The sequence below is a fragment of the Marmota monax genome, unplaced genomic scaffold (genome assembly GCF_021218885.2).
Source record: "Marmota monax isolate L192 unplaced genomic scaffold, Marmota_monax_Labrador192_F-V1.1 WCK01_AAM20220418_F8-fsc01683, whole genome shotgun sequence".
In the NCBI taxonomy this organism is placed as follows: Eukaryota; Metazoa; Chordata; class Mammalia; order Rodentia; family Sciuridae; genus Marmota; species Marmota monax.
Genome location: NW_026693409.1, coordinates 8,372 through 31,795, shown reverse-complemented (window position 1 = coordinate 31,795; position 23,424 = coordinate 8,372). Strand labels below are relative to the sequence as shown.

The window sequence follows — 23,424 nt, the reverse complement described above, 5'->3', positions numbered from 1 at the left end:
AGAACAGTCTATTTCCCATTTGAACTACTTACTTTAAATGATTCTCAAATTGTTCTCTACTTTGGGATTCAAGGATTGAAGAACAAATACATGGAATTTTAAAATGTTCTTTCAAGTCACTGAATGCAACCCACTTTTTTTTTTTTTAAAAGAACAATTAGAGGTAGATCCATGTTAGAAACAGCAGAGACAGCTTTGAGTTAGGAATGTAGGCTTATTTCCTGTTAGTTTTTTCTTTTCTTTCTCTTTAAATATCTATTCCTAGAAATACTTCCCCAACTTATACTGGATGTCTACAATGTATCTTCAGGCACTGTGCCCACAAGTGACTCCACCCTGGTTCCGTTTTACTTCTGAAGATGCCAAACAGCTTTTGCTCTAGGAGCTTCCATTGAAATACAGAACACATTTAAAAATACAAGCATTGATCAACTGGGATAACTTTGTTTCTATGGGAAGATATATTCATAATTTCTAATAATTATTGACAACCCTTTAGAATGAAATCTATTCATAAGTTTGGGACTGTCTGGTCAGACAATGAACAACAAAAATTAGCAAATTAACAAATCAAAGCAATTTATTTTAATCTAAAATATTAGTTTAGTTTTAAGGAAGGCATTATGCATTTGTCATAATGTAGTAAGTAGTATAAAATTCCACATACTTCATTCACAGATATAAATGGCCATTTACAGAGGTACAGTGTGTTTGAAAACCCTCCTTATTCTGATAGTTTGTACTATTATGAGTCAGGAAACTTGCCTATGCATACTCCCCTGTAGCCAGAGAGCAAGGGTCCAGAGAGGCCATGTGAGAAGAACATAGTGGTATGTTGAAAATTTGCAGTGGACACAGCTCCTGGACATCCAGATTCAGAATCTCGCTCTTGGGCCTTACTAGAAATTCTATGAGTTGACACCCAATACCTGCTTAAACAGGGCAGAGAGAATTCTATTGTTTGCAACTTAAAATCCTCACTGGCATTATTATTATCACAAAACTAGGAAACACAAACAGGTCCTCTGAATGAGCCCAAGCCTCACTCCTCAACTGCAGACCATATTTCCAACTGCATACTGGATATATAACATACATCTTATTCGACACATTAAGATTCTTTCCCCCAATGTGATTCCTCTTTAGTTATTACCCCCTGGTCATTTAAATGAGGAGCAAGAATCATTTTCCTATTGGTTTTCTCTAACAGTGTGTAAGCTCTGCAAGGGCATCAAAGTCTACAATGTTCACAGATATGTCACCAGAAGCAAAGGCAGTGTCTGGCACATGGCTACTAGTCAAAACACACATGCTTTGAATTCATCTCTATAAGCACTGACATGGGCTGGGCCTTCACCCTCTCAGGGAGTTTTGGCTGGATCATTCTTTCACTCTTTTTCCCTCACTCATCTTCCTGGCTTTAATTTCTCTTCCTTTCAGGGTCTCTTCCTGATACTGCTGCAGTGATTTTTCAAAAACTCAAATCTACTGTCATTATCTTGTTGCTAACACACAACATCTTAGAGGTTAAAATGCAAACATCTTAGTATGGCAAAGATTCAAACATCTTAGATGGCACAGAAGGTCTTCCACCAACTGGCTCCTAGTTTACCCTTTCCCACACAAACCTGCATTCTAGCCGATTCCAAGTACTTGTGGTTGCTTCACACACCAAGCTGCTTCACACTTCCAATGCTATTTTTGGGGTAGAACACGCAGGAACATAGTCTGGAAATTTTTCAGAATTTCTGGAATTCCAGAATGGCTTATGCAGGTGCCAAGTAACAATATACCTGTATTATATACCTACTGAAGTGAATAGTCTAATACAATTTACCTTTATTTTGTCACTTCCTATTATAACAGGAATATCCTTGGAAAATGCTGTACTTAATTAAATCATCCAGTGCAATTTCTCCTTGCCCTAACCCTCAACAAGAATGTCATCAGCTCATTTTATATTAATAATTAATTGGCATGGTGAGAAGTGGGGACTGGCAGACTGAGGTGGAATAGAGGGCTCCCTAATACCTACAAACCTTCTTCTGATGTTCCAAGAACTCATATTACCACCAATAGGTAAATATCATAACTATTTTTGTTTTTTCTATATTTGGAAAATAAGGAGCTCATCTGTTGCTTTTAGTTAGACAAGGATTGACTAAGAAATCCTTTACATTGTAGACTGACTATCAGAACAACTACAATAGGTAGACAAAATTAAAAAAATATGTATATCATGATTATTCTTCCCAAGACAGGTGTGGATAGCTCCTTATTGTTCCATTAGACTAATTAGGAAATTCTAAAACACAAAGGTCAGTAGAAAAAACAGGCAATGAAAGTAAACTGCTTTTCTTGGTTGAAGAAGAGGGGAGTTGAAAGGCCAATGGATGTATCCACCTACCACATTACTGTCCTTAAGGGGCTCTGAGAAGCACTAGCCTAGGCAGTAGGATTTCCTGGCAATAATACTCCGAACGCTATTCTTGGTATTTAACTACATTTTGGGAACCTCTTCACCAACCTAATAAAAATAAAAACTCTTCCCCCAAGTTCATGGTTTTTTACTGACTGGATTTCTCTTCACCATGCAGTCATATCTTGGGCAATTTTCTGTTTGGATAGAGGTTGATGTCTGTCTTCCTAGCAAAGGACTTTTTATCCATTCTCCCTAGCTTTTCATCTGGATAGCCATTCTTCCCCTTTCTTCCAAAGGCTATTTCCAAGATCTCAACTGTCAGGAAAAGTGAAAACATGACAGGAGACCTGTAATTGTAGTTTAGTTATTTTTGTGTGTGTTATGACTTTGCCCCTAACAATGGCATATACTATAATTTGAACCAAGAGACATAACAAATGACACAGGGCAAAGGATCTCTTTTCATAATTATTTATATGATCTGAGGGTGATACTGAGGTTATAGAAAACAGAGAGCACAAGAATTAAAGATGGTGTCCTTCATATAGAATACAGCAGCTGCTGACACAGCAGCAAGAGGACACAAACCTTGAGGTACTGCAGATATTGATTTGCATTGATCTGTGTCTACTGCAAACCCAGTGGAGAGTGTGAACAACAGATGAACAAACTGGACAGTTGTGGGAAGACAGATCTGAATGTCTGGATTGCCAGAAAGGTCAAAGGTCATGTCTGATACACATATTTCTGATACACATGTTACCTGACAAACTTGACCATTCTCTTAGGAATGTACTTTTACAATTTTAGTCTTTAAAGAAATCCCGAGCACAGAGACAGCAAAGAATGGCACATACGTGTAATCTTGGTTTCCACTGGTTGCTCGCAAGCTTGAGTAAGATGCGTGACCATTCACAGAGGTGAGTATTTTTGGTCTATTCCTGACCCTATTTTGTTTTTATGATTTTTTCATTTCAGCTTTCCTTGATGTGACTCTACAATATTTTTGAACCCCTATAACAGCTTTCTAAAATGCATTCCAGGGAAAGTTAAAATGTAAATAAATAACATTATGACCTATCTTCTAAAGAGAAAACTGCTCATTTGATGCACAGTGAAAACATTAAGGGAACAGGAAATACACATCAAGTAACCTTCGTGGGGACTAGTGGTAAATACATATCAGAAGATGATAAATGTTTTTTGACAAAAGCATTTTGTGTCAGTAGTTAGAATTTATGAATAAAAGATTCTGAAGACCATATGGGAAGGGGAAAGATCAAAGAGGATGCAGTATTAGACAAAAATGAGACAAACATCTCCTCTGGCATCCTCATAAATTACACAGGAAGCATGACTTCTGTTGAGGCCCACTCCACAACAGGTGCTCTTACTAGCCAAAGCAGAAGGCAGAAAACAAGGGTTTTTCTAACATCTCACTTGACATTTGAAAGAGTGAAAACAACTGGGAATTATATGTGTCTAGGGTCTGTCAAAATGCTACTGTGGTTCTCATTTCTTTTCTTCCAGAACCCTCCAAAGGTAAAGAAACTAAAGGGAAAACTTTCAAAAATATAAAAGACAAAGAACACATAAACATAATCTTTTTTTTCAGAAATGAATAAAACAATTTAAATATTATAATTTTAAATAAAGCTGAAGCTAGTGAGGAGTAGGAAAAAGTTCCTATTTTTTCTACTCCATGAGATTGAGCAGAACACTAACACAGGACTAAGTTGTATAGATCTATATATAATAAGACACACCCCAGTATCCAACCCTCATTCTTCATAATTTCAAATCGTTTGGTTTATGATATGATATATAAAATTTAATTTTGCACATTACTTAGGATTTAAAAAGCTTTGAAAACTCTACAGAAAAAAATATTTTTAAAAGGAATTTTGAGCCTATTTTTTTTTAACTTTCAATTTAACTTTTTAAATTTACTTGATAATTTAAATGGCCCTTGGGAGACGTTTGTTTATTAGCCAGATTAAAGTTTGAAAATGCACAGAGGAAACACTCTCACTTTTTAACAGAGGAGTCAGAATCATGAAAATCACATGCAGGAATTTTTCTTACACATATAGATCATGTTCTAAGCCTTAATTTTTGATTAAATATTTTTACTGGATAAGTTTAGATATGCAAAAGCATATGATTTATTCACATGCGATTCTTTGCTACTCATATAAAAAGATACTATCAAATTTAGTGTGTATCTAAAGAATGATATTCATTTACTGTCACTGCTTACCTTGAATAAGGATTTATTTTTAACTTTTATGAAGAATGAAGTTAATTTCTAAGAAAAGATCATTCCAATTATGAAAACAAAAAGAAAACATAAATTTCTTCTTTTCTTTCTGGAAATTAAAAAAACCTATTTTTATTATAATAGCATTTTTGGCTCTTTATTCACAGGTAAGTACCATAAGAAGCTGTTTTAGTGCTAAAGCAGGAGTGAATTCACAAGAGGAATAGCGTACAGATCTAGGATCATCAATAACTGTCCACAAAAAGGAACAGATCCATAAGGATACAGTCAATATTTGGGAAAACACATGCTGCATTTCTGTGCAAGAAAGACATTTGAAAGCTAGGGGAGTGTTTTAGAATGTTTTAGATCCCTTCTGAAAAACTCTCATAGATTCCTAATTTGTCCCACATACCCTTACCCACCCTAGTTTCCTTCTCTTCTTTACTGCACCCCTGCAAACCCCCACCAAATGTGTAGAATTTTAAACTACCAAATTGGGGAATGAAACCGAAAAATGCTTATTAGAAAGAACAGATAGAATGATTATAATGAAAGATCAAGGAAAAGTCTTGTGAAACAGGTACCTAAAAACAGTACTGAAATATAGTGTGTGGGGGGTAGGTTCATAAACACTGTTCAGTGAATGAACAGGTACCCTCCATGACAAACTGACAAGGTGATTGGTTGGTCAGGACTCTCTTAAATTTCTAAGTTTAGTGTCCTGTATCCCTCTTGTTAGAAATATGAATCCAGAGGAGTAAGAATTCATAACATGACAGAGAAGACTGTTGAGTCGCTTAATCTTTCTTCTCCCTTTTTCCCTACTTCCTCATTCACTGCCACAATGAACCAGTGGTATTGATGGAAAAGGTATTGTGGAGGATTTGGAACATACTGTGTAAATTCATGACCTATACAATTTAAAAATCAGGGGGAATGAATGGTCTTCTTTATTTAATCTTTTGAAAAGAATATCAGATTTTAAATAAAATCCTGTAATTTTAAGAAATAATAATACTTTTATGAAAAATGAAAAAAGTTGTCTTTAATTTTTAAAACTAAGTCAGTTATGTAACATTTAAAACACATACAATAGAAGCAGTATAATGAACTTTATGTATTTATTACCCAGCTTCAACAAAAGTGACCATGTGATGAAACTTACCCATCTTCACCATCATCATGATTTTCTCTACATTACTAGATTAGTTTGAAGCAAACCCATCTTATTACTTCAGTAATAAACACTTTAAATGCATCTCTAAATATAGATACTTTAAAAAGAACATAACCATAATAGCATTACACACTAAAAAACTAACAAAAAATTCTAAATACCAATAAACACCTAGTCAATATTCAAATTTCCTGTTTCAACTTTTAAAAACAGTTGGTTTGCTTGAACCAGGACCAAACAAGATCTACCTGTTGTAAATGGTTGCTGGTCTCTAAAAATCTCTTAATGCATTTTAAACTTCCCCCATGATTCTCTTCCTATTTAAAATTATTTCATTTGCATTGTAGAATTCTTGGAAGCGTGAATCTAATTCATGCATCCACATACTGTCATCTGACATGTTCCTCTGCTTCCTGTATTTTCATAAACTAATATTAATATCTAGATGCTTGAGCAATTTATTGGCAAGGATACATCATAGGTGATATCAGTCGCTTTAGCAATTTTTTTGGCAAGAATACATCATAGGTAATAGTATATACTTTCCATTGCATCAAATTTGAAGATCATTAATCTCTGACTGTCTCCATTTTTGTGATGTCAACATAAGATAGATGGTGAATCAGGCTGATACATTCATCGCAAACTTTACACCACCTATCTTAGGTGGTCATTTTAACAGCCATGATCATTGGTTTAGATTATTTATTTCATCATTGGTTGCAATCACACAACATTTTGACTTCTAGACTTATTATTTTGTTTTTTTTTAAGATGGCATAATTGTTTATGTAGAAAATCAAGAAGAATAATCAAAAAGTTCCTAAAATCAGATTAAGCAAATTTGTAGAATAAGATATTAATATACATGTCAATTGTTTTTCTGTTTATCTTATTTTTAATGTGCTACTTTATTCAATAATATACTTTTTGCCTTTGCAATTACACTTGTAAGAAACATAACATTGTTTCACTTATTATTTAAATTAAGTTTTTACTGAAACATTACATCTTGATATGTAACACTTAAAACACATACAACAAAATGCTATTGCTAATGCTGCTCAGAAAATAGATATACATCCATATTTTTGTACTTCTTAAGCACCAGTAATCGTATTATGGTTGGTAATTTTACTTCAAATTTCTCTGTGGCTCAAATAGCATCATTATTGATAATTTAACTAAAGCTGGGGAAGGTCAACCTATAATTAACTTAGATTGCAGCAAAGACTATACATCACAGAATTCTAAAATAATTGGCTCTTATTTGTTCTTCTCCAATTAAAAAGATGCTAGAATAAATAAACATACATATACATCCCACACCCCATCCTTAAATTATAAGCAGTCCTTTAATGCAGACCACAGTGTATCAAAACTAGTTGATGGTGGTTAGTATGTGTAGTTTTTAATGTAAGATTTTTTTTAATCTTTAAAAATCTGTCTAGAGGGTTTTCTCTTCTTCAGTTATAGAGTGTTTTTCTCCCCCATTTAATTGTGGAGTAACATAATAGCAGAGTGAAAAAAAATCTATGCAAAAACAGATTAGATTGATTTGTTATTAAATAGATCGTGAAGCCTCAGGGAGGAAAGCTCTAATAACAATTCAGACACCACCAAGTCTGGCAAACTTATCAGGTTTTTTCCTTCTCCCTAGGCAGACATGCCATGTTCGTTTTTACAGCTAGTTGATTAACTGCTGAAAATGCACTAATGGATGGCCCTCACTTTAGGCAGATAATCACATTTTCAATTTCCTTTTTCATATATCATTGGTTTAGAGCTATATTCAGTAGTTCTCTGAAGGGTTAAGGAAACATCCCGTCATACACATCACTCTTTCTGCTCTTAACCTGCCAAATGGTAATGAGAATGTGAGTTTAATTTAAACCTTCTTTTATTTCATTATGAAGATTCAAGTGATTAAATGAAAGAATGGCAAACTTTTCTCTGTAATAATTAACTGAAGAAAGTGCATTAGTAATGATATATTTTTTAACGATGTTTTCCAGGATTTTTGAATTAATATGTACATGACTTCTTGTACCATGTTTGGGATTAACCAAGAATAAAAACAGTTGTCAGTGTTTCCAGACAGGAGACAAAATAGTGGTGGTCGAGGTGTGGCTGGAGGTTAGGGACTTTTATGTCAATTATGTAATAAATGCTCAGTAGCTGTTTTTCTTTTCCCTACTATATAATTATAAAGAAGCTTTTTTTTACCTACAAATATGATAATCAAAGACACCAATATGACGCCTCCTGGGACAAGGCCAGGATAACCAATGCAATCTGGTCAATACAGAACTCTGCATCAAACAGGAATGTATTTGATGCTGCTACAAAGGCACCACGTCATCTTGTAGACAAGTCTCCTCCTACTAGAATGGAAATTACTAACCTTTTGCATCTTTATATTTCTAGAAAAAAAGAACAGGCATAAATATTTGTTGAGTGTATTTGGAAAGACATAAATATTTGCAGAAAAAATAAATGCAGAGTCATTAAAAGAAATGTGGAAACAGAAAATAATGTTAGTATCATTAAGTTGCATGTTTGGATAATTTGGGATCCATGACTATATAGCATATATAGAAGGTTTTTTCTTCTATAAACCTATCATAACACTAAAACATTCATATTCTAAAAATTGATCAATATGAATACTTTGTGCTATATTGTACTAGAACCTCTACCATTTAAAAAAATACATTCCAAAATTAATTTAGTTAATGGAAAAAAATACCCTAAAACTAATGATAGAACTAAAAAGAATAAGCCAAATTATTCATTAGGAAAATGAGCAAAGAATATAAATAGAAGAGAAAACTCAAATGGGTCATTGCATACAAAAAGATGCAAAGCTCCACTAACTAATAAAAAAATGCAAAGTAGAATGAGATAACATTAGATTTGAAAAAACCAAGACCCTTCTCAGTATTAAATTTTGAGCAAGAGAGACAAAGAATGGAGAGGGAGGAGGAGGACGGGGAGGAATAATAATGGAGGAAGGGAAGAAGAAGGAGAGTGACTTTGAAATTTATACAATGTTCAAGAGGGTGCATTGCTGAGCTAGTTCAAAAAGAAATTGAGCAAGATCTAGACAAATTAAAAACGTACATTCATTATTACATAAACACTCCATTTCTAAAAATGCATTTTCCAGCATCATATACGTGTGAACAAAGAGACATACGCAAGAAGATCACTGTTTACATGGATGGAACTGGAGAATAATATGTTAAATAAAATGAGTCAGGCAAAGTAAGACAAATACCTCATGTTCTCACATAAATGTGGGAGCTAAAAAGTTTATCTCAAAGTAGGAGAGAGTGGTTACCAGAGCTTGGGATGGGTAGGGGAAGGCAGGGAAGGAGAGAGAATGGTTAATGGGAACAAGGGTACAGTTGGATAGGAGGAATAATTTCTAATGTTCTATAGCATAGTAGGATAACTATGATTGATAACAATTAGTTGAATATTTCAAAATGGCTAGTAGAAAGTACTTTGGATATCCCCAACACAATGTCTGAGATGACAGATGTGTGTCAATCACTCTGGTTTGATCATTACATATAAGTAATGTTTATGGGGCTGAGGATGTGGATCAAGCGGTAGTGCGATCGCCTGGCATGCACGCGGCCCAGGTTCGATCCTCAGCACCACATACAAACAAAGATGCTGTTGTGTCTGCTGAAAACTAAAAATAAATATTAAAAAATTCTCTCTCTCTAAAAAAAAAAAAGTAATGTTTATTATCATCATCTCTCATAATACTGTAAAATTTTAATTTGGAATAGCTAAATAGTTTAATAGTGGATGACACAGGTGTTATAGCAGTTTAAAAATAAACTAGATCTACATATGTATCAATAATGGATAGAAACATAAAAAACTCAAGGTGCACAATGATTCATAGACTATTCCACTTGTGTGCTTACAAAGCAACACAAAATATTAGTCATGGATGTATGAAATACATATACATATAAATATATGCATATTTATCAACAATACATATATTTAACACTACACCCTGAAAAAGAAGACTGGTGCAAAGAAGATCTGAATTTTACATACAATATTTGTTTTGCAAAAAAGAAGCCAAATAATGAATCTTTATAGCTTTAATTCTAGGCTGTGACTACTTTAAAAAAATACAGGATTTAAAAGCATCCTTGCCATTCACTCAGGGGCATTCAACCACTGAGCCCTATTTTGTATTTTATTTAGAGACAGGGTCTCCCTGAGGGGCTTAACACTTAGATTTTGCTGAGGCTGGCTTTGAACTTGCGATCCTCCTGTCTTAGCCTCCGGAGCTGCTGGGATTACAGGCGTGCACCATTGTGCCTGGTATCATTGCTGTTTTGATATGTTAAAAATAATTAGTAATTTTATAAAGCAGTAAAGGTAAATTTTATCAAAAAATATATTGAAATATCTTGAATGCCCTACTTTAGTAAAGTTCTTAATATATTTTAATGATAATATATACATACCTTAAAAAATCTAATGATTAAGAGTGGAGGGTAGTAATATAATTCTTGTTTTAATTCAATCATTTATTACTGTTAAATAATTTAAGAATAGTAATTATAGGATGTGAACTATGAAAAATAGGAGAAAATGGAATAATGTTATTCTAATTAAAATGGTTCTTTAAAATATAATTAAATAATGGCATGCCATATATATTTTAGATGCATGGGCCTCTAAATTTTAACAAGTATTTTCCTCTTCATTAATTAGAATAGTTAATACAAATGGTTTGCCTCCATATTCAACCAAACATACTATAACAGTTTTATAATAAACTGAAACTTTGATGCTAACTATAAAGTTGACCTTTTTTTTTTTCCTCCCAATCAAATCACCTATTTAACATTTTAAAATGCTCTAAGAGATAGCTAATTCATTTTGGAATATTTATTCACTATGATTAAAATGCTTTGTTATAATGTTCTAGTCTCCAAAAGATTCTATTATTCATAAAAATTATTTGGTTTAACATTCATCCAACTTCTACATGATCACATTCTTAGTTTTAAAATGTTAGTCTAAAGGAGTACTGCCTGAATTATTCTGGGCTCACATGTCCTACCCTAAGTCTTGATTATTCAAGTTTAATCAAATGTGTAGGAATAATTTCCACGTGGAAATATATTTCCCAGATGAAACTGGCTGGTGACCATGCCTTCTGAAAACCAGATGTGGTGGTGCATGCCTATTAGTGACTCACAAGGGTAAGAAAGGAGGATCATAAGTTTGAGTCCAGCCTCAGCAAGGTAGCAAAATCCTATCTCAAAATGAAAAATAAAAAGGACTGGGGAAACAGCTCAGCGGTAGAGCATCCTTGGGTGTAATTCCCATTACCAGTAACACTAATACTAATACTAATACTAGTACTAATACTATTACTAATACTAATACAGGCTTCTGGAAAAATTGTGCTAAGCAAATGATCCAGATAAATAAGTTATGCAAAGCTGCATGTCATCTATGGTCTAGTTTTCTGTATTTCAGATGTAAAACTCTTCACTGTGTTTACGATAGGAGTTGCACCATAAAATTCAATGTTACTTAATTTGCTCAGAAGAAAAACCACTTAATAAATATTCACTGTGGAGAACTCAAGGAGTGTTTCTGATAATTTTACTGAAGTATTAATTTATTTTGCAATTAGTCTGAATTGGAGATGAAGTCAGGGATCTTTTGTTTGACCATTAAAAAAGTTAGTAATGGGGCTGGGGATGTGGCTCAAGCAGTAGCGCGTTCACCTGGCATGTGCGAGGCGCTAGGTTCGATCCTCAGCGCCACATAAAAATAAAATAAAGATGTTGTGTCCACTGAAAACTAAAAAAATAAATATTAAAAAATTCTCTCTCCCTCTCTATTAAAAAAAAAGAAAATCAGTAGTGACCAAATTTCACACTACAAAAGGAAATTTATTGCAATGAACATCATAGGACTCCCAAATACTTACCATGCACTTAAAAATAAAAATAAATCAACACTGACAAATAGTTTAGCAATAAACAAGGACTTAGTAAAAAAGAAAGCTAAGGAGAAAGGAAAGAAGGCAAACTCATGTGAGACAGAAGGATGATGGGTAGGCAGGCTGAAGGGAATCTCCCTTATGTTCTCCATACACCCCAGTCTAGGAATGCTTGGAGCCCTCTTAAAATCTAAGACAGGTGATGCATGCTTGTGATTCCCATGACCCTGAAGGCTGAGGCAGGAGGATCTCCAGTTCTATGCCAGCCAAGGCAACTCAGCAAGACTCTGTCTAAAAAAAAAACAACCAACAACAGAAAAAGTGGGATGACAGTTGGCATGGGCTGGTTGGCGTTCAATCCCAGCACCACAGAGTGCGGGGGAACTAAACCAAGCCAAACCAAACCAGATCAAAGCCTAAGAAACAGCAAAGTCTTTACAATAATTAAAGATGAATGATAAACAAAATGTTGCATCCACACAATGAAATATTATTTTGAAATAAAAAGGCAAGCTACAACATGCATGAACCTTGAAAATATTCTGCTAAGTACAAGAAGTGACCCAAAAAACCACATATTGTCAAATACCATGTATATAAAATGTTCAGAACAGGCATATCCACATAGAAAGTAAGTCAGTGGTTCTGAGGCCCTGAAAGGGAAGGAAAGCTACTGTGTAAGACAGTTTCTTTTTGGGGTGATAAAAATGTTCTAAAATTAGATAGTGGTAATTTTTTACAACTCCACATAAATATATTAAATAACACTGAACTGTCTACTTCAGAAGTATGAATTTTAATGAATGTGAAATAAATCGATAAAACTTATTTAATAATGAAAAAAAAAAAACCCATCAGGTTTTGGCTAGTGGAGCACTAGAAGTCAAAGGGACAGAACTTTATCAGACATTTTCCTAAAGTGGTAAATTAAACAAGTAAAAACTGTTAAGGGATAAAAAAATTCAATCTTTTCAAAGACCCATTTTAAAGAATGCATTATTTGAGATTTATTTCACAGTGACTTAAAAATATTCACTGAAGAAAAGATTTGAACCATGAAAAAAACTTTTTACCACTGTCAGTACTAAAACCTGATAAAGTGTAAAAAAAAAAAAAAAAAAACAAGACAAAATAAAAAAAAAACAACATAAAAAATAAAAAAAGAAACCTGAAATGGCTGTGGGGAATTGAATCTTTTTATTGGGGGAAAAAAGTTCTTAAGTGCTGATAATAAGACTATTTTTCAAGATTGTATGACCTTTTCTAAAACCATAAAGAATTCCATTTTAGCAGAGCTTCAAGCTAACTGAAAAGAGATAATCTTAGGGAGAGGATGAGGTAATTTCAACATTGCTCCCCATTTCTTCCCTCATTCAATTGATATGGGCAGGATTTCTCTGTGTCCACAGTAGCTTTCAAATACCAAGCAAACATCAAAGAACAATGTAAAGAGACCATCTGCTTCCAAATAAGATAATTGAATTTATAATCATGTACAAATAGCCAAAACAAAAAATTAAAACTGCTTTATTTCCAAAAGTTGCCATTACTATGATATATAATTATTAAAGGATTCACTTTTTAAATATCCTTTTTAAAAACTTTAATTGTAACAAAAATTTAGTGCTTCATCTTAATATACATGAACAAGCTCTGATTTGCATGAGAAAATATTTGGATCAAATTTATGGCCTTCAAAGAAATATACTCTCTTTCATCATCTAAGTTATCTAGAAGTAACTTAAAAATGAACAGAAGCTAAGATGAAATTCTGGACAATGGTAGGATTCCATGTCTCTCACTAAGCATAGTTTTTAAATTCTGGAGATAGCTTCTGCAATTCTAAGATGATATTTTCATGTTCTGAATTTTGAATTTTAAATATATTTTCCTGTCCTTTCACATCTTCGTTACCCCAACAAGATGAACAGCTAGGATATTTTCTCTGCTTGTAGGAAATATGAACACAGACTGTACTTCATATACTTGAAGGCTGAATTCATCTTGTAATGTTCTCCTAGTCAAGTTTTCTACCTATATTGCTCTTACCCTTGGAAGGCTGTAGTAATCTCCAAATGCTGCCAAATTAGCATCCAATTAGGCCCAAGGCTATTTACTGCCTTGGGAATTCCTTGTTTAAGTACTAGGCTTGGGATGTCAAAGAGGAACTTCAGCAACAAGATAAAAAATTACAAGGGGATTTACCTTAAAGAAAAATTTAAAGAGAAAGGCATGTAGTAAATTGTTAAAAGTGGTTGTCTCAGTTTTGGCGGTTCATAAAAATGTTCTCTATGCTAGTAGTGGTAGTTATAACTGTACACCAAAAGTGTTAGTCAAAAAAAATCATAAAACTATGCTATAAAGGGGTGAATTTTATTCTAACTTTAGTATAGCTAACTTAAAACTATAGTAGTTATCTCTGGGTGGTAGAATCTCTATTTTCTTGCACTTTAAAAATTAAGATGATCATTATTTAATTCCAAAGTCAATAAGTACAGATTAAGAATATGGTCTTGGCTACCCCATGCCCTTCTTTGACCTTGGGACCAGAGAAGGGCAAAGGAAGTTACAGGGTGAGAAGAGGGGCACAGGGTCCAGGTGGTCTTTCATTGTGTTACTGGGTCCTTTTACTGTTATTCCACCCACTTAAATCTAAACCCAATTAGTGTGAGAACAATATCCAAATGATGATATTGCATGGTGAAAAAGAAAAAATCCCATGTGCATCAAACATTGAATTTGAAGACTGCTGCCTAGTCCATGGGAAACATAAGGTTTAAAGGGCATATTTTCCTTTAAGGAGCCTAAGCTGAAGTTATTTGTGTTGCTATAGTGCATATACCATATACCTGCACAGTGACCTGCAATATAGGACACCTCACATCTCAGTGCACAATACAATCCAGGACTCTCAAGGGCTCTGCAGATAGGAACTATCATGGTAGTCTGCCTGCTTAGCAGACCTGAAATTGATCCATTCATCTACATATGCTGAGCATCATCCTGAGCTAAGATAGATTTCAGATTGGCCTACTGGAGAATTACTTTAAGCTAAGGTGGTATTCCATACCTTTATATTCTATTTAGCAATGAGAAAAAGCCCTCTGGACCTATTTTTGTAATTTATTGGAAAGAGACCACCTAGGACACTGTTTACTTCATCAAACAGTGATTTCTTAATGGGGACACACTGGGAAAACAATTCAAGTCTTGGTCCCAGGAATGAGAGAACCTCCTGAACAACTCAGAGACAGTTAAATTGTAGAGTTCATTAGCACTTTCTCTCTCTAGCATGGCTACTAGGATACTCAGGAAAAAAGTGACTACCTACGTAAACAAATGCATGGCATGTTACAATATACATTCTTTTGGTACTATTTTAACCTTGATGCATCTTATTTTTTTTTAACTTTATCTTCTTTTTCCCTTAATTTCTGCATTTTATTTTTATTTTTTACATTTTAAAAGGTATTCCCAATATACAAGTGAGGTGGAATATATATATATAACCACAGTATATTTAGTATGTTCAGAACAAATGCCTTAGCCCACCAATGGGATCCTATATCATGTATAACCAGAAGAATGAGAAATTATGCTCCATTATATAGGATGTATCAAAGTGCATTCTACTATCATGTATAACTGATTGAAACAATTAAAAAAATAAAAAAAATGGATAATGTCCAATAGTAAGCTTCATGGACATAAGCAGCAATTTCATTTGTATTTTGGGCAAAACAGAAATAGCTGATGGAAAGAGGGTCTGAGTGTGAGAGATAATTTCTATTTACATTCTTGGTTCTGGTTCCAAGAGAACAGTTAGTGGAGCTGGAAGACCCAAAGGGGTGTGTCTCAAGTGACACAGTAAAATGCCTTTGCTCCCTCTACTACCACACTATTTTCTTATGGGCTCCTTGCCAGCGTATAGACCTGGTGATCACAGAGCAGAATAACTATGTCAGTAGTCTTCTAAAGGTCCTCTGGAAAGCACCCTGAAAGGTATGAAAAGGGCAGATATGAGAAAGGGTAGGTAGAAATTTAAAGACACCAAGGGGACAACCTAAAGGAAAAGCATCCTCTGATGAGCTCAAAACCTCTGGACTTCATTTCGGCTCACCATCCATCCACTAATCTTTTGGCTGAATGCCCACTAAGCTCTAGGCACTGTGCCAGGATTGTGGGGGTGGGGTGGCTCTCACCATCTCATAGATGAGCTATGGCATAGAGACACAGGCATTCAGATGAAAGAGATGATTTTCCTAGGGGAACTTGGGGCAAGGCTATTAGGAAGTGTTGGCATTTAGCTGGGATATAAGAACACATGGGAATCACATGACATGGGAGTAGGGTAACTCATGGTTCAATTACCTTTACAACTAGAGTTCTCTAAAAGAGAAAAACTACTCATAACTCTTAAGATTCCATAATAGGTTCCTATTTGGCTGTCTGGCCTCTCTTCATTATGTTTTGCACACAGCACAGTCAAGAAAGAAAAACTTCCTTCAAATAAATCGACAATCACTACTAACAACTTTCTGTAGATATCCTTTAAAGACCCGATGAAGATCTCCATAATCAAATAGTACAGCTTTACCTTTCCAACCTCATAAGCTACTAGGTCCTTTCAGTACATATCCTAAACATGACTGAGCTTCTTCATGCTCCAGAACAACCTGTCTTGTAACCCTGTTCTCATTTCTACAGGACCCATTAATTTGTCCAAAATTCACTGACTAAGTAAGTCTCAGCAACATCCCAGATATGACAATAGGCACTAGGAACCAGATACAAAGCACACAATACCAATGACAGTAACTATTGCCCACAACATGTATTTTATAAATTTTTATCAATCTATGGAATTAGTTAATTGAACTATATAACCATTAACTTATTTTAAAGCTTAAAGAAAAGCACAGGAGATAATCTAATAGCCAGGCATCTATAATCTATACCCCTCACCCCCCCATTTAACAGATGTTAACATCTTTTTTTTTTTTTTCATTTTTGCTCCAGATGGCTCTGTTAAATAAAACTTTACAGCTTGAGCCAAAGCCTAATTCCTGATATCTTCCCCCTTCCTACAGACATCACTACTCTCTTAAATTGGTATCAATCCAAAATGTTTTTAGTGGTTTTATTCCACATGAATTCACTTATAAATGATTCCAAGTATTGTTGAATAATTATAAAACTGTTTTAAAAATGTTCAGATGATATTCTCCTATTTCTCCTCTTCTGCAACTTGCAATTTTCAATCAGAAGTTTGTTTTAAAAACATCCCCATGGTGCTACGTACAAATCCAGTTATTTCATTTTAATTGTTGTAGAGTTTACTTATCCACAGTTTGTTTCCCATTTTCATCCTGATGGACAATAATGTTCTTTGTGATATTTTTACTTTAGGAAATAAAGCTGCATTGAACATTCTTTGTATATATCTTATTCTACACATCTTTCAGAATTTCTATACCAGTGTCTAGGTTTTGGAGTTTGAAATCACACTCTCTCTTCTATGGATTCTTACTCTTTGCCAAGATATATATATATCTTTTTTTTTTGAAGAGAAGTATTTTAATACAATCTTTTACAAGATTAGAATTAGTCCAAAAGTATGTAATGAACAAAGCACAGTGCAAAATTGTCCTTCCTACCCTCTTCATCTTTTCTTACTTCTGTGCATACTCAAGGGCTGTAATCCCTCACCTGGATTCCTTAACTTTTATGCAGTTATTTTCATGTGTGGATAGTTATTCAAATGAATGCTTCTGTCAGAGAAGATATATTGGGAAGTCCAATTCTGTCATAGTGCTGATGTCAGCCTAGGGTTTTATTGATTTGTGTTTTATAACATCTGATTGTGAGCTCAACTTTAGTGGTGTTAGTTTCTCAGATGGGGACAGTTATAACTGGACCCCAAATCCACATATTGTATGAGTTTGGGTTTGCCAAGAGTGTGGTCCTTTAAAGGTCCTGGCTAAATGCAGCAATCTTAAATTCAAAGGGGCCATCCTGAACACACCTTAAACCTTACTCCTTGGGCCCTGTATGGATGTTAAAACCAATTTGAGGACTCATTTGGAGGTATAAGCAGTGTTCTCAGGCTTCCTGCAAAGGTGGCTCAAATACTTCTGGTTCTGGTTTTCGGTTCCCTTTCTACTTTTAGTATTTAGAGAGTTCCCTTCTCTTTTGCCATTTCCTTAAGTATTTTTTTTTAAATTGGTATAGCAAGAGAAACTCTGTTTGTTTACCGAGCCATACTGCATTCTTCAAATGTTATTTATTTTTTCCATGAATATAAAATTCTATTTTTCTAAACAAAATTGGTCTATATTTTTGGGGAATATTATTGAGTTTGTGAATTTCCCTTTTGGGTGCTCAATATATAGATAACTTTTTAAAAATATTGAATAGAGTCAAAACTAATTTGTTTTGACAATTTTTACTTCCTTGATAAATTATTTAACTGGATATTATAAAGGTAGAATTAGAAATCTATAATTTGAAATTTTACACCTTGCTTATGATTTTTTTACTATAAAAACATACCTGAATTTTAAAAAAAGATCATAATTTTATATTTATTTCTAAAGGTTTTTATTGACTTTACTTGTACGCTCTGAGATGAAAAATTCATGTGAATATAATTTATCAGCCTTATGTCTAAAATTCATACCAACAATCACTGGAAAAGTGAAACTATAGACCACATTCTATTCAGCAAAAAGAGAATTGTCTATGACTAACAGGAGATGCTGAGAAGTAGAACCATTATGTGACTAAAAATAACTGAGAGACAAGTTATTATAGGCATACCCACCTAAGTATAAACATACCAAGCTCAAAAACACAAGTAATGAAGTATTTCATAGTAGGCTTTCTAGGAATATGTAACTAAGAAAGAAATCTATAGATAAGCAGCGATTTAACCCATTTGGAGTATATGGTATTTATTTTTATAATAATGATGTTCTTAGATAGCAGAAGAGGTCATTTATACAAAAATAATAATCATGATTAAATGTTCAAGTATATATTTATTTTGTATTTAGTATATCTGAATATACAGAATCATTTCATATAGTAATTTTACAGAGTTCCAGAAAAACTCAATTTAAAGGCATTTTTAAAAGTTGACTAAATCTTAATTTTTAGAAATATTTCTCAGTTTAAAAAAATCCATACCAGGTTTTCAAAATACCAGTCAATTAGCTTACCATATAGCTAGCAATTAACCAAGTAACACCCATCAACTGTAGTTATAGAGGAGAAATCAAATTTCTGAAGGAAGCATAGTTTCTTTTGCTACAGAAGCTTACCAATGCTATACATAGCACTTTAAGCATGGGGCTGAAGGGTAATCAATATTACAAGAGGATTCTCAAAATTAAAATGTATTGACAACTTTTGTGTCAAATTTAGGAAGGCAAGTTAACCGGGACATCGCTAACAGAATCATCTACTGCATGCAGGGCAACTTAGTAAGACATGTCACTTGAGAATACACAAAGATAGAGCCCTTGGCCCTGTACCTGGTGCTGGCGATGCTCGGTGATTCTGCTCCAAGCCTACATCTTTCTAGTTGACTGGCAACAATCTGCCTTTCCACTTCCAGTTCTCGGGTGAGTCGTTGAAACTGAAGCTCCTGTGAGTCAAGGAAATAAAAGGCATATAAGGTGATGAGGTTGGCTGCTCAGGCAGATACATGAATTGGCGTATGTCACAGGAAACACAGGAACGTACCCATAACATAAAGCTGTAGTGTGGCTCTTTGAAGTGCAAGCTTTGGATGGTTTAAATAATCTAATGATTTGTGGTTATTTTAAATTTAAAGGCAATAGAGTTGCAGCTTTTATTTGATGTTGGAAACGTATATTTTTATTTGCCTTTTTTGTTTGTGGTTCTAATCAGATCTTTAAAACAATATTTTCTGCTGCAGTGCCATATTAAATTTAATGTTTGCAGAGACCTTACTTGAAGTGTTTACATCAGAGGCACACCAACCAATAAAAGCTCTTCATCTTCAATGGCTAATTTTTATATCCCTTATACTGTACTGTATGTCAGCACAGCATTAAAAAAAAAATGTAAATCTCCAGGAAGAGAATCACTTTACCATGTTTGATACAAAGCCATTTAACTAAGGAAAAATATCCTTTCAATCCCACAGAAAAAATCTTGCTATATTTATCTACGACATAACCAAGAGAATTTTGCTACTTTCACAAATGCATTCATGTGCCATTGTGTGAAAGGAGAGAGGTGAGACAGAAAAGTGAAAAAGACTGGGCTATAACGTAGAATTCAAAATTGTACTAAGAAGCTAGAAAATTTGTCAAAAGAAATTATATTCTTCAATCTATGCTACATCATGAAGGTGAACGAGTTCTATTATAAGAGAAAGTGTTTTAACTTTGTCCTTTTCTTATTGTTAGTTCGATGGGATTTTAATAAATAGAAAGCATGTTATGCTATAAAACACCCAAAGATCAAATCAAATATATTTCAAAGGCTTTAAGCCACAAATAGCATCTTGAAGAATACCTCAAGAACCCCTGTGCCAATTAATGCTTTACAAGCTATTCAAAACAAATTGTTAAGTGGTTCAAATTTGACAATGATTGCTAGAGCAAAATACCAGGTAGGTGAACACTCAAATAAACCTAAAAACCAATCAGAAATAAAACTACCTAAAATATTATTTATGACTAGATATGAATGTTTGCATAAAAATTTAATTGACTTTATTGACTCTTTGTGGTATTAGGCACATGTGCAATTACTTGATAGCATTGGCTTTGTAAATTCCACAAGCTATTCTTAGAATGAGTTTTAATAAACAGTCCCTGAACTCCTTATCTGCTATTGAAAATCCTTTTCTAATGAACCCAATAGTGGAGGCATTTTAGAAAGGATATAGATGAGTAGTATTTAGCTCAATACTGCTATATAATATGATCATAATAGATAAGTGGGACAATGCCTGCCTCTGCCTAACAATACCTAGACTGCTGGCTGTTAATAAATGCTAAACAACAAAAGAACATATGGCTATAAACTGTACAATAGTCAGTAACCTAGTAGTATCATGCTTACCTGAAATAATTTCTTTGCTCTTAAATAGCATAGTTTTTGTGATACATTTCCATTCTTTCATTTATTTTATTCAATTACTTATTATGTACATCTTTTCCCACAAGAGTGGCTGCTTGTATCATACTGGGCCAAGAAGGACTGTGTGTAAATCCTCCTTAAGCTATCACATTATCTTTGTACCCTGGTTACTCTGTATTCTAGGACTGAGGGTGGGCATGTTACATCATTTTGGGATAGCCAGAAGTTACCATACCAGGGTAGGATGAAGGTATATTTCAAATAAGAACATAGGAAAAAAACAATTCAATTGTAGTAGATGTTATAAAATCATGTTTGTGGCTGCTTATGCTAATCTTTTCAACAACCATTTAAGGAAATGGTTGGGAGAATTTCTGCTTGAAGGCAGAGGTGGGACACAGTTTCCCATAATCCTTTTCCTCTGAAGCAGAGATAAGTAACTTTGGCTCTGTCTAGAAGATACACTCATGCCAGACTGTGACTCAGATGTCAGCTCAGAGACTGATTCCAGAAAACAGGAAGCTCCTTTTCTCTGTTCTGCCTCTTGCAGCATTCCCTATATTAGATCTCAAGGTCAAGTTCCTTACACAGAAATCACTTCCAAAGGTAGTGGAAGTTATCAGTTCTTTCCTTATCTGACCAAATTTGTGGCACAGATTTGGTTACTGTTCCTGGAAGTTAAATCTCAAGCCTTGTTCTCCAATAGAAGTGTTGGAATTTACTAATAACCACTTTTTTTTTTCCTTTTTTCCCCTTTTATCCTTAATTAGCCATGTCCACCTCTATTTCTTGCAAATAGGAACCTTGAATGACACCTATAGAAACTGTTTACACCTAATGAGTTGCTAGGCAAGCCTCTGTACTCATGCTGCATTTTCTATTTAAAATGAGCAATTCCTTTGACATTCTTATCAACTGAGTAAAGTTCACAATGTATCCCTCATAGAGCCCTTCAAAATGAATATCACTATGTCCTTACTTACTGTATGTCCACACTTGTCACAAGTAGGACTTCACTGAAGTGCCAAAAGCAGACTATCAGGAAGCTCTTAGGCATGGAAATACTACCTAAACCTGTGAATATTTACGTTAAACTTCACATTATATTTGTGGGCTTTGATGTAAAATGATGACTGCTGTCCCTACAGAATATAAGCTGAACACCCATGTGTGATTGGCACCAAGATGAATGAGTAGGATATAAATATTTGACAATTCTGTCTCTACTGGTTTCTTTGACTGATGAGGAAGACAGCATTACATAGTCACATAAAAACACATTTAACGATTTCCAAAATAACACTCATTAAGATGATTATGCAGAGATATCATCTATAAATTTTAAATTTTTATATTTTACCCTCTAAACATAGACTGTGACAGCTAATTCTGAAATCAGTATCTAAAACGGGGCATCTAAATTATAGGGGTATCTTATATTTGTTCTCTTCTGAGAAAAGCAAGGAAATTAATGTTAAAATTGCTTGCTAATGATTTAGTATATGACATTTTCTTCAGACCACATTCTTACAAAGAAGTGTCAAGGCTATTAATATGCTATAGGATTATAATCTACTCATATGTGCTATGAAACTCTCCTTTGTATTTACGACATATCTCTCAGGTTAATATAATGATAAATATTATTTGAGAGTGAAGGGAAAAAAGAAAACAAAACTTCACTTTCATGACAGACCCACCCAAGGAGCTCCAAGGACTTGCTGCCCCAGTTGCCAATACTTGGCCTGAGGCAGTTGGCTCCTTCAGGAATGCAAAGAATCCCCTTTCCCCAAGGGAATATCCTTCCTCCAGCACTAACTGAGGTAAGAATAGAAGATTAGTCTCAGGTAGCCCCAGGGTTTCCTGTAGGCATGGTAATGCTTTGCTAGCCTGGAGAGTATTTGATATTCTTCCCTGTCCAATCCTACTTTTCCATCCCCTTTCCTCCACAGGTGTTGATTCATGATAAATTTTGTGCACACAAAATTTTATCTCAATGAGAACCCAAGCTGTCTTGTGTTCTTTTTTTTTAAATTAAAGACAGAATTTTTCTCTTACTCCCACTCCCTGTTTTTAAATATTATGAGATATTTCAAGTATACAGAAAAGGTATAGACAATAGTACAATGAACTTTTCTGAAACTGAAATAACAAATAGCAAATCACCTCTAGCAAATCTTAATACTTTGCTATATTTGCTTCTGATTTCTTGAGAAATACAATATTACAATGTAATTTTAAAAAACAATGAGGTGGCTTGGTTGTTCTCTCCTGAATCCTAATCTTCTCTCTTCTTCCCTCCCCAGAAAATATCATTACTCTGAATTTGGTGTTTATTATACTCATGACTTTTTAAATATTACTACTATATACTTAGTCACACATGATATATAGCATTGTTTTTTATATTCACATTTTTTTGTAAATGGTAAACTGTTCACAGATTT

At 34.0% G+C, this 23,424-nt stretch overlaps 1 long non-coding RNA gene across 2 annotated transcripts in view; it reads right to left on the bottom strand.

Moving 5' to 3' along the window:
• The window catches only part of LOC131424657 (uncharacterized), a 35,494-nt gene extending 12,766 nt beyond the window's left edge, over positions 1 to 22,728 (bottom strand). Inside the window, exons 1-2 of one of the 2 annotated variants that reach the window (XR_009228033.1) lie at positions 19,607 to 22,728; positions 19,396 to 19,508 (exon numbers count right to left, since the gene is read on the bottom strand). This is a non-coding gene — a long non-coding RNA (uncharacterized LOC131424657). The other variant, XR_009228032.1, reaches the window with a different exon arrangement.
• Positions 22,729 to 23,424: the final 696 nt, after the last annotated feature.